We start from the raw sequence: 13,698 nt of genomic DNA on the forward strand, positions 1-13,698 counted from the left end.
CTAGTATTGTGTAAAGGGGAGCAGTAGGAACCAGTTCACATCAGATCTGTCAGCATAAGTTTGTGATGGGAAGTTGTTGGACACCATTGTCAAGAACAAAATAAACCTTCATTTGGAAGTAATGCTTTATTCAAGGAAAGCCAGCATAGAGTAAAAATATTTGATGTCTAACAATTTAAGATGCATGGGATCCACAGTGACTTGGTTGTTTGGATTCAGACTTGGCTTGCCCATGAACGACACAGGGTAGTGATCAATGGGACCTTTTCTGGTTGGAGGTTCGTGACTAGTGGTGTTCCACAGGGATCATACTGGGACCTCTGCTATTTGTGATATATATAAAAGACTTGGATGAAAACATAGGTGGGTGGGTTAGTAAGTTCGCAGATGATACAAAGATTGGTGGCATTGTGGATAGTGTAGACAATTGCTAAAGGACACAGCGAGATATAGATCAGTTGCAGATATGGGCAGAACAATGGCAGATGGGGTTTAATCTAGGCAAGTGTGAGATGTTGCACTTGGGAGGGAAAGTACAGAAATGGCAGGACCCTTAACCGTATTGATGTACAGAGGGATCTAGTCCATAGTTCCCTGAAAGTGGCTGCACAGGTTGATAGGGTATATGGCATGCTTGCCTTTATAAGTCAAGGCACTGAGTTCAAGAGTCAGGAATTATGTTGTAGCTTTATAAAACTCTGGTTAGGCCTGTAACTGGAGCTTTTGGAGCTTGTGCATTCATTTCTGATAACCCCATTATAGGAAGGTGGTGGCAGACTTTGGAGACGGTGCAGAAGAAGTTTACCAGGATGCTGCTTGGATTAGAGGGCATGTGGACAAAGTTGGGTTGTTTTCTCTGGAGCGGCGGAGGCTGAAGGGAGCCTGGATATGGTTTATAAAATTACGAGAGGCGTAGATAGAGTAGACAGCTGGTATCTTTTTCCTAGGGTCGAAATGTCTAATACTAGAGGCATGTATTTAATGATGAGAGGGGGAAAGTTCAAAGGAGATATGGGGGAGAAGATTTTTAGACAGAGAATGATGGGTGTCTGGAATTGTGCTGCCAGGGTGGTAGTGGAGGGATGGTTAAGAGGTTCTTAGATAAGCACATCAATATTGCAGGAAATGAGGGATATGGATCTTGTGTAAGCAGAAATTATTTTAGTTAGACGTTTAATTACTAGTTTAATTAGTTCAACAGAACGTCGTGGGCTGAAGGGCCTGTTCCTGTGCTGTACTGTTCGATGTTTTATGTTTTGATTTAATATTTGTGATCACAGAATTAATGGGCTTTCAGAAGACATTTGACTTAGTCAACATCTTATTAAGATGAGACCCCTTGATGTTAAGGGGAAAATAGGAGAGACAAATGACCTAGGGACATGAAGCAAAGGATCATAGATTTGGCTGATAATTTTGTGGAGGTAGTTTGCAGTGGTGCTCTCCTTGGGTTAATTTTGCAATGCAATTTTTATAAACTAGCTGATAAAAAAAGTAGCATTTGAAAGTTTGTAGATAATTTGAAATCTGGCAATGGAGTAGACAGTGATTAGGATTATTACAGAATTTTATTTTTGGATTAATTTTCCAAAGAACAAAAACTATTGGTGATAGGTTCGGTATGATATGGGGCAGCACGGTAGCATAGTGGTTAATGTAACACTATTACAATGCCAGTGACCTGGGTTCAATTCCCGCTGCTGCCCGTAAGGAGTTTGTACGTTCTCCCCGTGTCTACATGAGTTTTCCTCCGGGTGCTCGGTTTCCTCCCATATTCCAAAGATGTACGGGTTAGGAAGTTGTGGGCATGCTATGTTGGCGCCGGAAGTGTGGCGACACTTGCGGGCTGCCCCCGGCACATTTTTAGCAACGCAAAAAGACGCATTTCACTCTGTTTCAATGTACATGTGACTAATAAATGTTCTTTTCTTTCTTTTTTCAATCTTTTTATTAGTTTTCAAATTAATACAGATTAATATATCAATGTTTATACATGTAATACAAAGAGATCAAGAGAACAATCATGACATGGATAATCATAAAGAACAATAGAGTATTAAAAAAATCTGTAGATCCAATGATCTGTCAATGAATATAATATAAAAGAAAAAGATTTATTATAAAATATTAAAAAAAGAATTAAAAACCCCAAAACAATAGGAAAAATTATAAACAATGTAGTGTAGCGGTTAGTGTAACGCTATTACAGCGCCAGCGATCGGGGTTCGATTCCCGTCGCTGTCTGTAAGGAGTTTGTACGTTCTCCCCCTGTGTCTGCGTGGGTTTCCTCCGGGTGCTCCGGTTTCCTCCCACATTCTAAAGACGTACGGATAGGTTAACTTGGGGTGTAAAATGGGTGGCACGGACCCATTGGGCCGGAAGAGCCTGTTACCACGCTGTAAATAAAATTTTAATTTTAAATTTTAAAAAAATTTCTAAAAAATGAACTAAAATTTCTCAATAGAAACAGAGCAATATTATGTCATCAACTCCGTTCCTCTAAATAAATGTTCTGTTGAACTAATAAAACTAGTAATTAAATGCCTAACTAAAATAACCTCTTCTGCCTTCACAAGAATCATATCCCTCCATTTCCTGCATATTCATGTGCCTATCTAAGAGCCTCTTAACCACCTCTATCTTATCTTAGGTTCTTCTATGTTGTAAGTTTGCATCATTTGATAAATCAGAGAAAAGTATAAAGTAGTAAATGTATAACCCGCAGGCTAGGCTGTTCTGCACAGGAATAAGGCGGGAAAAGGTTTAATAGATCGGAAAGGTACATGTTATGCAATGAGGGGGATAGGTGTTGACCTCACCAACATGGCGGCGACGGATGGACGGGATGAAGGTCGTAAGTGACGTGATACGTTTCCGTGACGGTATTAAGGGCGCTTTGGCAGTAGGGCAACATTGTAGCGGCGTGCTGACTGTAACAAATGGGATGTAGCGACGGGCGGCCGCTGTGAGTATGTGTGGGAGCTGGAGGACACATCACTGTACGTGTTGTCACTGCAACTGGATCTCAGACCGCCTGACACAGCTTAATATAGGCGCTGTCAAACGTTTCACTTCCTGAGGAGGAGATGTTTGTTAATAAACAGTGTTTCCCACCAGCTGAGGGCTGAAAGGCGAGGGAGTAGGACAGGCTCTGATCGAGGCCCTAATGGGGGAGGGATAGGAGAAACCCGTGGGTGTTGTTTATTATATTCCAGGGGAGTATCGGAGATTTATTTAATTATTGCCTAATTTTTGCTCAGAGTTATAACTTGGGAACAAAAGGGCTTGTTTGGATGAGAAGCAGCTGATTTCTATTCTTTGGTAACATTTGTCACTACTTGGTAAATAGTGTTTAATATGGGGAAAGTGTGTGATCGTGCACTTCAGTAAGAGGAATTTTAAAAATGCTGTTATCCAAATGGAAAGAGGCTGCAAATGAGTGAAATGCAGAGGGATCTATGTACTCGTGCTTGAATCATAAAAAGTTAGTATATGGGCACTTATTAAAAAGGGGTTGGAGTTTAGAAATGGAAGAATTTAAAATAGAGGGGTATGTGGGAGGAAGGGGTTAGATAGTCTTGGGCAAGGTTTAAAGGTCGGCAAAACATTGTGGGCCGAAGGGCCTGTATTATTGTTGTACTGTTCTATGTACTTAAAAGCTTCTAAGTTTTTTTACCTCCAGTTGAGATGCGTGGTGTTTTTTCAAAGTTTGCGGACTTGATTGTGTTAGGGTGGTGAAGAGAGTACAGCCTGGTGTAATGTTCTTAGAACATGATTGCCTGTAGGTACAAGAGACTGCCAATACCAGAATCTGGACCAGCAAACAATCTGCTGGAGGAACTCGGGGTCGAGCAGCATCTGTGTGTGGAGAGGAATTGTCAATGTTTTGGGTTGAAACCTTACCTGAATGATTGCAAATTGCAAAGCAACTTCTGGATATTCGATTTAGAAATTTAAATTGTTAATGCAATCCTGAAATCACCAGGCAGCATTGAATAGTTTTGTTTGATAAAATGGTGTTTTAGAATCATTTGTGAAATGCTAGTTTCATTCTGACTTGGTACTGCCTTAATTTTCAAGTTTCACCTCTTCTCTCCCAATTTGCACACATAACTGCTTGTCCTGACGACCTGGGTCACAACAATGAATGGGTTTTAGGTGAGGGAGCTCATGGTTTTTTTTTAAGAAGATGGTCAAAAATATAAGTACAGCATCATGGTGTTTGCAATGTCCCAGATCAACAGGGATTTCAAAAACCGGATAATGAACTGATGCCTTACTCATCTGTGTAGTGCTGTTTAACATGCAGGTGCAAACGGCCACCATCTGCATGTTTACTTTTTCAAAAAAAATACTCCTCGCGCCCTTTAGCTGAGCGGCTGAGTCTGCGTACGAGGTTCAGCCGACTTATCCAGAGTTGCCGACTGTCAGGATTATTTTGGAGTATTGAAGATTCTGCTACAAGCAAAGGTTGGAGAGGAAAAATTGCAAGGTTGTTTTTTTTTAAATGTGTCTTTTACATTTTTGTTTTTATCTGTTCATATTATTGGAAATAGTTGGATAGTGCATGCAGAGCCGGTAGAAGAAGTTGGTTTTGTGATGGAGCTTCTGGAACAGCACCCAGCCAGAGATAACAAACCTACTAACCCTCTTTTGGAATGAATGGGGATTTTTCTTGGGTTCAATTTTGTTTTTGTCAGTGCAAGTGAAGAAAAGAAGATGCCTGCTGTACTCCCACAGAAGCTCTACTGGGAGAAGCAGTATGGTGTTTCTGAGTAAGTAACCAAGTAGTAGACATGGGAAGGTCTCTGAGTTCAGCTTGTATGCGAAAGAATAAAGTCCACTTAAGTGAGTTGGAAAGAAAATGGTAGATAAAGTACAAGTGGGTAACAAAGGGACTATTGAATTTATCAGGAAGAATAAAATCAAAATAATACTAACCCTAACCTGTAGTTAAAAGTTGAAAGTGGAATTAACCAAGACCCTTCCTGTACGTTGGTATTTAGAAGGGTCTTGGTGCACTGATTCAGGAGATGCAGAGTAAATATGCAAGTGTAACAAAGAATTAGGAAGGCAGACAGTACGATGGCCTTTATTGCAAGATGATTAGAGTACAAAATTAAGGAAGCTTTACTGCATCTGTGCAGGACCTTGGTCAGATCGCATACAGAGTTCTGTATGCAGTTTTGTTCACTGAAGAAGGTTATGGTGCCTTGGAGTCTGTGCAGTATAGATTCACTAGATTGATTCCAGAGGTGAGGATGGTTGTCCTATGAAAAGAGTTTAAGGTTGGCCTCTGCTGCTATTCTGTTGAGAAAAATGAGAGGGTAATTGATACTTGCAAAATGGGCTAGTTTCAAATAACATGGAAGAACTTGTAAAAGTCCCAATCACGAGGGACAAGGTCTTAGGGAAACACTTTCAGGACTAAAGGCAGGTGAGTTGGACGTATGACTTGCCTACATCAAATGGTATTAAGGGCAGTTGGCTGCAGAGATAGTAGACTAGCTGAATTCTGGGAGGGTACCAGTGGATTAGAAAATGCCACAAAAGGTAGGAAATGATAGGGCAGTTAGTTTAACATCTATTGTTGGCAAGAGGCTAGAGTCATTAAGCTCTCCTAAACGATTGGCTTTTTAATGCAATCAAACCAAGTCAGCACAGTTTCATGAAAGGCAAATCGCGTTTGACAAATTTATTTGAGTTCTGCAATGAGATATAGATTGAGTCTGTGGGCAGTACAAACTTTGGTAGTTGAGTATATTTGCAGGTTGAAATCCAATAAAACTTCAGACACTGAGATAACTAGAGAACATAGGAACTGGGTAACAAAGTGGATAAAGCACAGGTTCAGCCTGGTTTCATGGAAAAGTGGAGCTGTCAAGGGTGCTCCCTATCCTTTTAATTACGTGAGATGAATTTTGAAACAAAACTCCACAGGAGCTAGTAAACTAAAATTAAACCTGTCAAAGGTGAAGTATTCACCTGGTGGACAATAAAAGACAATTAACATATTTATTTGCATTCAAGGCAGGCGGTTTTGCTATCTGCAAAGATCCTCATTTCTTCGTTAACTTTATTAATAACATAAAATAATAACGCTAAATATCCCAGTTGACCAATAGCATTAAGATGTATGGATAGGAGAATAAAATCTGAGTTGCTTTAACTGTAGCAGTGGAGGTTGAGTGTGACGTTAGCTATTTTGTGGCACATGTAATGTGTAGTTGGCAATATTGGAAATCCAAAATTGTTTAGGGGTCATGTGCATAGGGTACTAAAATGTAGTTGGTATATATATTTTTTAAAAAATAACAGAAAGGGCTTGTATAACATCTGTCTCTATAATTAGAGGTCTGGAATGTAAAAGGAAGAAGTGTTTGAAAAGCTATGCAGATTGTGTTCAGTTCTGGTCGCCTCATTATAGGAAGGATGTGGAGGCTTTAGAGAGGGTGCAGAGGAGATTTACCAGGATGTTGCCTGGATTGGAGAGCATGTCTTATGAGGATAGGTTGAGTGAGCTAGGGCTTTTCTCTTTGGAGAGAAGGAGGATGAGAGGTGACTTGATAGAGGTGTACAAGATGATGAGAGGCATAGATCGAGTGTACAGTCAGAGACTTTTTCCCAGGGCGACAATGGCTAACGTGAGGGGACATAATTTTAAGGTGATTGGAGGAAGGTATAAGGGGGATGTCAGGGGTAAGCTTTTTACACAGAAAGTGGTGGGTGCGTGGAACGCACTGCCGGCAGAGGTTGTGGGAGCAGATACATTAGGGACATTTAAGAGATTCTTAGATAGACACGTGAATGATAGAAAAATAGGGGGCTATTTGGGAGGGAAGGGTTAGATAGATCTTAGAGCAGGATAAAATGTTGGCACAACATTATGGGCTGAAGGGCCTGTATTGTGCTGTAGTGTTCTATGTTCTATTGCTGTAGAATTTGCCAATATGTTACCAGGACTTCAGTGGTTTGATTATGAAGTGTTATTACTTGTGTTGGCAAGGAAGTAGAAAGTCAAAGGATGTTTTAAGTGAGGTTATTCTAGGATTTTTGAAAGATAGCAGAATAGATAAAGGGACTTTCACTTCTGGAGGAAGAGAAAATGACTTTGGAGCAAGAGTGTGGTTCCTTGAGCCTATTTGGGCACTGAAACCATAGCTTCACACTTTATTCCAGTTATAGACTTGCTGTGTTCTGGCTATGGTTTTACCAGAAGTTCCACACAATTGCACCAAGTTTAGAACACTACAGCACAGTACAGGCCCTTCGGCCCACGATGTTGTGCTGACATTTTATCCTGCTCTAAGATCTATCTAACCCTTCCCTCCCACATAGCCTCCTAGTTTTCTGTCGAAGTTCTTGTATTCCAACCCCTTGCAATAAAGGCCATCGTACCATTTGCCTTTCTAATTGCTCCTGCACCTGGAGTTTGGTTTCCTGAGCAATAGTGCTCCCAGCCTCTGTATACACGTTAATAACTTCTCACCAATTGAAACCAAGTTCTGTTTTTCTGTTTGCAACCAAAATGAAAAGGAAGTGAACTCGGCCATGTTGATAATCAAACCTCCTCTGTCATTCAGTAAGATAATGGACAATTTGAACCTTAGTCTCACCTCTACAGTCATAATGCTTGATTTTCCCCCTATGGTCCAAAAATTTTTCTATCTCTTCCTTGAATATATGCAGTGAATCACCATCCACTGCTCTTTGAGGTGAAGACTTCCAAAGATTCATAACCCTCCTGAGAGAAATTTCTTACTGTAGTCATAAGTGATTGACCCTTTATCTTGAGATTCTGCATTCTATTTCAAAACTCTCCCACCAAGGGAAACATCCTGAAAGCAATTACCCTCTTAAGCACCTTCGGAATCATCTCTCATAACCTGATGGTTCTCTACATTATACTCAATGTGACAACTTCTTGCCCACTCATTTAAATTGTTTGTAAACCTTGAAGACTTTTTTTTTAACTCTGTCATGCTGCTCACTTTTCCACTTAGCTCTGTATCATCAGTAGACTTAGATACCTTGCACTCTATTTACAAAAGTTATTGGTATGGATTAAAGATCTCTGGCCCCAGCACTAACCTTAGGCGGTCCCCACATTCCAGCTTTCTAACCTGGAAGTAAGCTACATATTGCTACTCTCTCATCCTTTGACCAGTCTTGTGCTAATGTCACTTCAACTGTATTTTACATCTGGATCAATCCATGCAAGAAAGAAGTTAAGAAATGTTTCTCCATGTGTATGTGGCATGAGTATGGAACTGTTTTCCACAAAAAGCAAATGAAGCTAGGGCAATTAATCCATGTGCTAGTTTTTTGACAAGGGTTGGGGGGAAAAATATGGAGCTAAGGTGGGGGGGTGGGGATGGCAGCAATAAGATGTAGATCAGCCATGAGAGGGGGAAGAGACTCATTATGTAAACACGCCATGACAGACACTTTTCCATATTCAGGAAGAGTTTTAAAGTAAATAAAAGACCAATGAATGTCGCCAGTTTTCAAATCCTGCATGTGTTCAGGAAGCCCCCGACCAGTGGTTGAAACCTGAAGACATTTAAGGTTGGCAGAGAGGTGAATGAGAAAGTGGATTGCCAAATCTGGGAAGGTGGAGGTTTGATCACGTGCCCTGTTGCCCAATATATCCATACCCCTGGCAAGCTTCCTCAGTCACTTGGGAAGCAGAAGATACTTTTCAGCAGAATTCTACTTGCTCATGAAATTCTCATAACTTTTCCACCAGGATATTTGCTTGCAGGGTTGCCCTTGAGTGCTGCAGTGATGGCAGTCCCACTGAGTGAGTGTATCCTTTGTTCCTTTTTCAGGATCTGGAAGTCACTGGCTTATTGCCCATCCCTAATTGCCTTTGAGAAGGTGAGGTGAGAGTCCTTGAATTGCTGCAGTGTAGCAGTTATGATGTGGGTGAATGGCTTTTCAGAGGGCAGGAAAGGGTTAACTGTATTCCCAGTGGGCTCTGAGGCAAGTATACACTAGACTGGGAAGGAGCAACAGATTTCTTACCAAGAAAGGACATTAGTGAATGGGAGGGTTTTTATGACAATCAGATTGTTTTAAAGTTCCATCTCAGTTACTGAATGGATTCTAGATACCATTGGTAAGGCAGAGGAATTTGAGTGCTGCTCTAGGTTACCAATCTAGTAATTTAACCAGCATGAAACGATTTTACTGTGGGTGGGGGGTGTGGTTTGATTGCTGGACCTAGTCGTAGAGAGATCCAGCACCAAAACAGGAACTTTAGCCCTTTTGAGTCTGTGTTTACACTATCCCACATTACACTTGACCCCTGTGTTACAACTGTTTGGGTAACGGAAAATCACCCTCACAGACTTTGCAAATCATTACCCAAAAATCTGAGATTTGGAATAAAATTAGTTCTCACTGAATTTTTGTGGGGGAAGATATAAATTAATAAGCACATTTTTGTCAACTCTCATTTGTTGACATGTGCACGTGGTACAGCTGTGCATTACAAAAAATCCACAATGGACCATTTTCTAAGAATGCACCCCCACCCCTTCCTTCCAGTGTAATGTGGGGGTTGCCTGTAGTCTTATTTAGAACATAGAACAGTACAGCACAGAACAGGCCCTTCAGCCCGCAATGTTGTGCCGACATAGCTATTCCCTCCTACCCACAGAATGCCCATGTCCCTCTATTTTCCTCTCATTCTTGTGCTCATCCAAGCCTCTCTTAAAAGTCCCCAATGAATTTGCCTCCACCACCCTATCAGACAACACATTCCAGGCATCCACCACTTTCTCAGTAAAAAACATACCCCTCACGTCTGTCCTGAACCTTCCCCTTCTCACCTTAAATGCATGCCCTCTGGTATTGGATCGCTCAATAATGGGGGAGAAAGGTATTGCTTGTCCACCCTATCTATGCCCCTCATAATTTTATACACTTCCAACAGATCACCCCTCAGCCTCCGTCGCTCCAGAGAAAAGAGGCCGTTTGTCCAGCCTCTCCTGATAGCACATGCCCTCTAATCCAGACAGCATCCTAGTAAACCTGCTCTGCACCCTCTCTAAAGCCTCGACATCCTTCCTATAGTGAGGTGACCAGAATTGCATGCAATACTCTAAATGGGGCCTAACTAGAGTTCTATAGAGATGCATCATAACTTCTTGACTCCTATACTCAGTACCCCGATTTAATAAATGCAAGCATTCCATAAGCCTTCTTAACCGCCCTGTCTACCTGTGTAGCCGCCTTCAATGAGTCATGCACTTGCACCCCAAGGTGTCTCTGCTCTTCAACACTGTTAAGGGTCTTGCTCAAGAGTATACTGTCTCTTGACATTAGTCCCACCAAGGCGCAACACCTCACATTTATCCGGGTTAAACTCCATCTGCCATTTCTCTGCCCACATCTGCAGCTGATCTATATCACACTGTATCCATCGCCAGTCTTCTACACTATTCACAACTTCACCAATCTTGGTATCATCTGCAAACTTACTAACCCATCCATCAACATACTCATCCAGGTCATTTCTGTACATCACAAACAGCAGAGGTCCCAGCACAGATCCCTGCGGAACACCGCTACTCACAGGCCTCCAGCCCGAATAAGTTCCTTCAACCACCACCCTTTGTCTTCCAATCCAGTTCTGGATCCGCACAGTCAATTCTCCATTGACCCCATGTATCCAAACTTTCTCGATTAACCGATTATGTGGGACCTTGTCAAATGCCTTACTGAAGTCCATATAGATGACATCCACAGCTGTACCTTCATCAATCTCTCTCGTCACCCTGTAAAAAAAAAACTCAACCAGATTCTACCACTCAATGACAATTTACACTGGCCAATTAACTTACCAACCTGCATGTCTTAAGGATTTGGGAGGAAACCCATGCTGTCACAGGGAGAACGTGCAAACTCCACACAAACTGCACCCAAGGTCAGAATTGAACCTGGGTCTCTGGTGCAGTGAATCTACTCACTGTGCCACTATGCTGCCCGTAAATTACATTGAAGGACCTGCTCAGTGAGAAGATGGAGAAGAAGATATCTTTATTAGTCACATGTACATTGAAATACACAGTGAAATACATCTTTTTTGCGTAGAGTGTTCTGGGGACAGCCCACAAGTGTCAACCATGCTTCCGGCGCCAACATAGCATGCGCACAACTTCCTAACCCGTACGTCTTTGGAATGTGGGAGGAAACCGGAGCACCTGGAAGAAACCCACACAGACACGGGGAGAACGTACAAACTCCTTACAGACAGTGGCCGGAATTGAACCCGGGTCGCTGGCGCTTTGATAGCATTACACTAACCGCTACACTGAAATAAATAATCAACCAGTGTAATGGAGAAACCTAAATTTTCCTTGGGTGCTTTTGGCGGAGATAGAGGGAGGGAGATGCTGTTGGTTTTGTCACTTTGTCCTAGGGTTTGGGAAAGGCCAGAACTGGCAGGGTAGAAATGGATGCAAGATCCATTTGTGCTTTGTATGAACATTGTTGGATCTGGGAAGGCTCTTTTTAAAGAATAAAAGAGTGATATCGATATGGAATTTCTGTCTGGCTGCAGTGTCAAAGCTACATCTGGATGATTACGTGACATAATAGTGCTGTACTTTGATATGTTAACTGAGAGATTAAAGAAATCCTTTCTTCTTTGTTTTTAGAAAGGAATTAATTTAACCACTATAGAAAAGGCAGAATTTTGATTTTATTTTTAAAGATTTACTTATAGCCCAAAGGGCTTTTCAGGTAGTGAAGTACACTTGAAGTGCTGTCACTGTTGTTAACAAAGGAAACATAGAGCCCAACTTGTGCACAGCAAGCTGCCACATAAGCAAAGTGAAAATGACCAGATAATCTGTTTTATTCATGTGGAAGGCAGAATAAACATTAGTCTGGGCAATGGGGAAAACTCTTCCATTGTTCCTTGAAAGATGCCACTCTGTATATGAAGGCAGACTGGGCCTTAGTTTAACAGTGCAGTGCTTCCTCAGCACGGCAGTGGTGTTTTAGCCTGCATTTTTAAACTGAAATCTAGTGTGGGATTTGTATCACACCATTCTTTAGCAGTGACATTGATACTTTCTCTTAGGCAGTCATTGCTTCAATTCCAGCTCTGAGCAGTGAGATGCCTGTGTGAGAATTCTTTTAATATAGATGACTACTGCACAACAGCTACCAAAGTGAAATATATTGGTGGGCAATTCTTTGGGTTATTTTTATTTTAGAAGGTGAATATTTGTAATTAAATGCAGTTAACAGGTCAATTTCAAAGTCAAGTTTATTGTCATATGCACAAGTACATGTGTGCACAGGTGCAATGGAAAAACTTACTTGCAGCAGCATCACAGGCACATAGCATCAGATAAGCAGCATTCACAAAAAAACGTAAACTAAACGTATATAGTACACAATTTTTACAAGAAAGAACACAATTAGAAAAAAGCAGTGGAGACACAAGGAAACTGGTCATAGTGTTGCTGTGCCAGTAGGTTCAAGAACTGAATGGTTGAAGGGAAGTAGCTGTTCTTGAACCTGGTGGTTTGGGATTTGGGACTTCGGGCTTCTGTACCTCCTGCCCTATGGTAGCTGCGAGAAGATGGCATGGCCTGGATTGATGATAGATGCTGCCTTCTTGAGGCAGCACCTCCTGTAGATACTACCAATGGTGGGGAGGGATGTGCCCGTGATATATTGGGCTGAGTCCACTACTCTCTACAGCTTCTTATATTCCTGAGCATTTGAATTGCTGTACCAGACCATGATGCAACCAGTCAGGATACTTTCAACAGTACATCTGTAGAAGTTAGTGTGTTCAGTGACAAGCTGAACCTCCTTAACCTTCTAAGAAAATAAAGACACTGACGTGCCTTCCTTGTGATTGCATCTGTGTCTATTTGTTACAAGGGTATTGGTCTGGCTACAAAAGTTCAGTCTTTGAATGCCTGCAATTAGGGGAGCCTTCAAAGGTAGCAAATCGTTGTGTCTGGACTGTGGGTTAATGGGGAGGGTGCCAAGAGTGTTGGGTGGAGTGATTGGGGAGTTGGAAGAAAGAGGGATTGAGGGAGGTAGGTGGGGGAATTGGAAAAAGTGAGGGATTAATGGCAGGAGAAAGAGTTGCATAGACTGAGCAAAGGCTGACATATCAGACACAAAGGTAAAAATTGCAACTTACTTCTGAAAATATGTTAATGTTATCTAGAATGGAAATATTACCTGAAGCAATAGAGATTGTGTTTGATTATCAGAGGCAAATCTTTTAGAATTTGACAAGGAACTTGTAATTAAAAAACAAAGGACTTGATCTAATTCAGAACCTGGAGTTTATTGTACAGCTCAGGAGGCATCGACAATGTCCAGAGAATAAGAGTGAAGTGCAGTTAAAATCTAACAGCATGTACTGTGCCTTTCTTAGTAGCTTTGTATCAGGGAATTGCTTTGCTTAGCATTTATATTGAACTAACTGTGGACTGTTTATGTCCCTTTACTGTCTGCAATAAAAATACAAAGCATCAAAACCACTGATTGTTTCAGAGTACATATAAAGATTAAAGATGTGAGGGAATAGTTAAATATTTATTTTGGATTTGTTCTTCTACATTACCACAACTGGCAGACTGACAAAAGAAACCCCACTAGAATTGTGCGGTTGCATTTTTATTTGTCTGGGTGAAGTTGGAAATAACTTGGCGCTGT

At 41.4% G+C, this 13,698-nt stretch overlaps 1 protein-coding gene across 2 annotated transcripts in view; it reads left to right on the top strand.

Moving 5' to 3' along the window:
- The first annotated feature begins 2,892 nt into the window (after positions 1-2,892).
- Positions 2,893-13,698, top strand: part of hmces (5-hydroxymethylcytosine binding, ES cell specific) — a 42,785-nt gene continuing 31,979 nt past the window's right edge. The window contains exon 1 of one of the 2 annotated variants that reach the window (XM_052017156.1): positions 2,893-2,965. The gene's annotated coding sequence lies outside the window, so the exon portion shown is untranslated. Of the gene's footprint in view, positions 3,000-13,698 lie in introns of both variants that reach the window. The other variant, XM_052017157.1, reaches the window with a different exon arrangement.

Source organism: Pristis pectinata, chromosome 6 (assembly GCF_009764475.1).
Source record: "Pristis pectinata isolate sPriPec2 chromosome 6, sPriPec2.1.pri, whole genome shotgun sequence".
Taxonomy (NCBI): Eukaryota; Metazoa; Chordata; class Chondrichthyes; order Rhinopristiformes; family Pristidae; genus Pristis; species Pristis pectinata.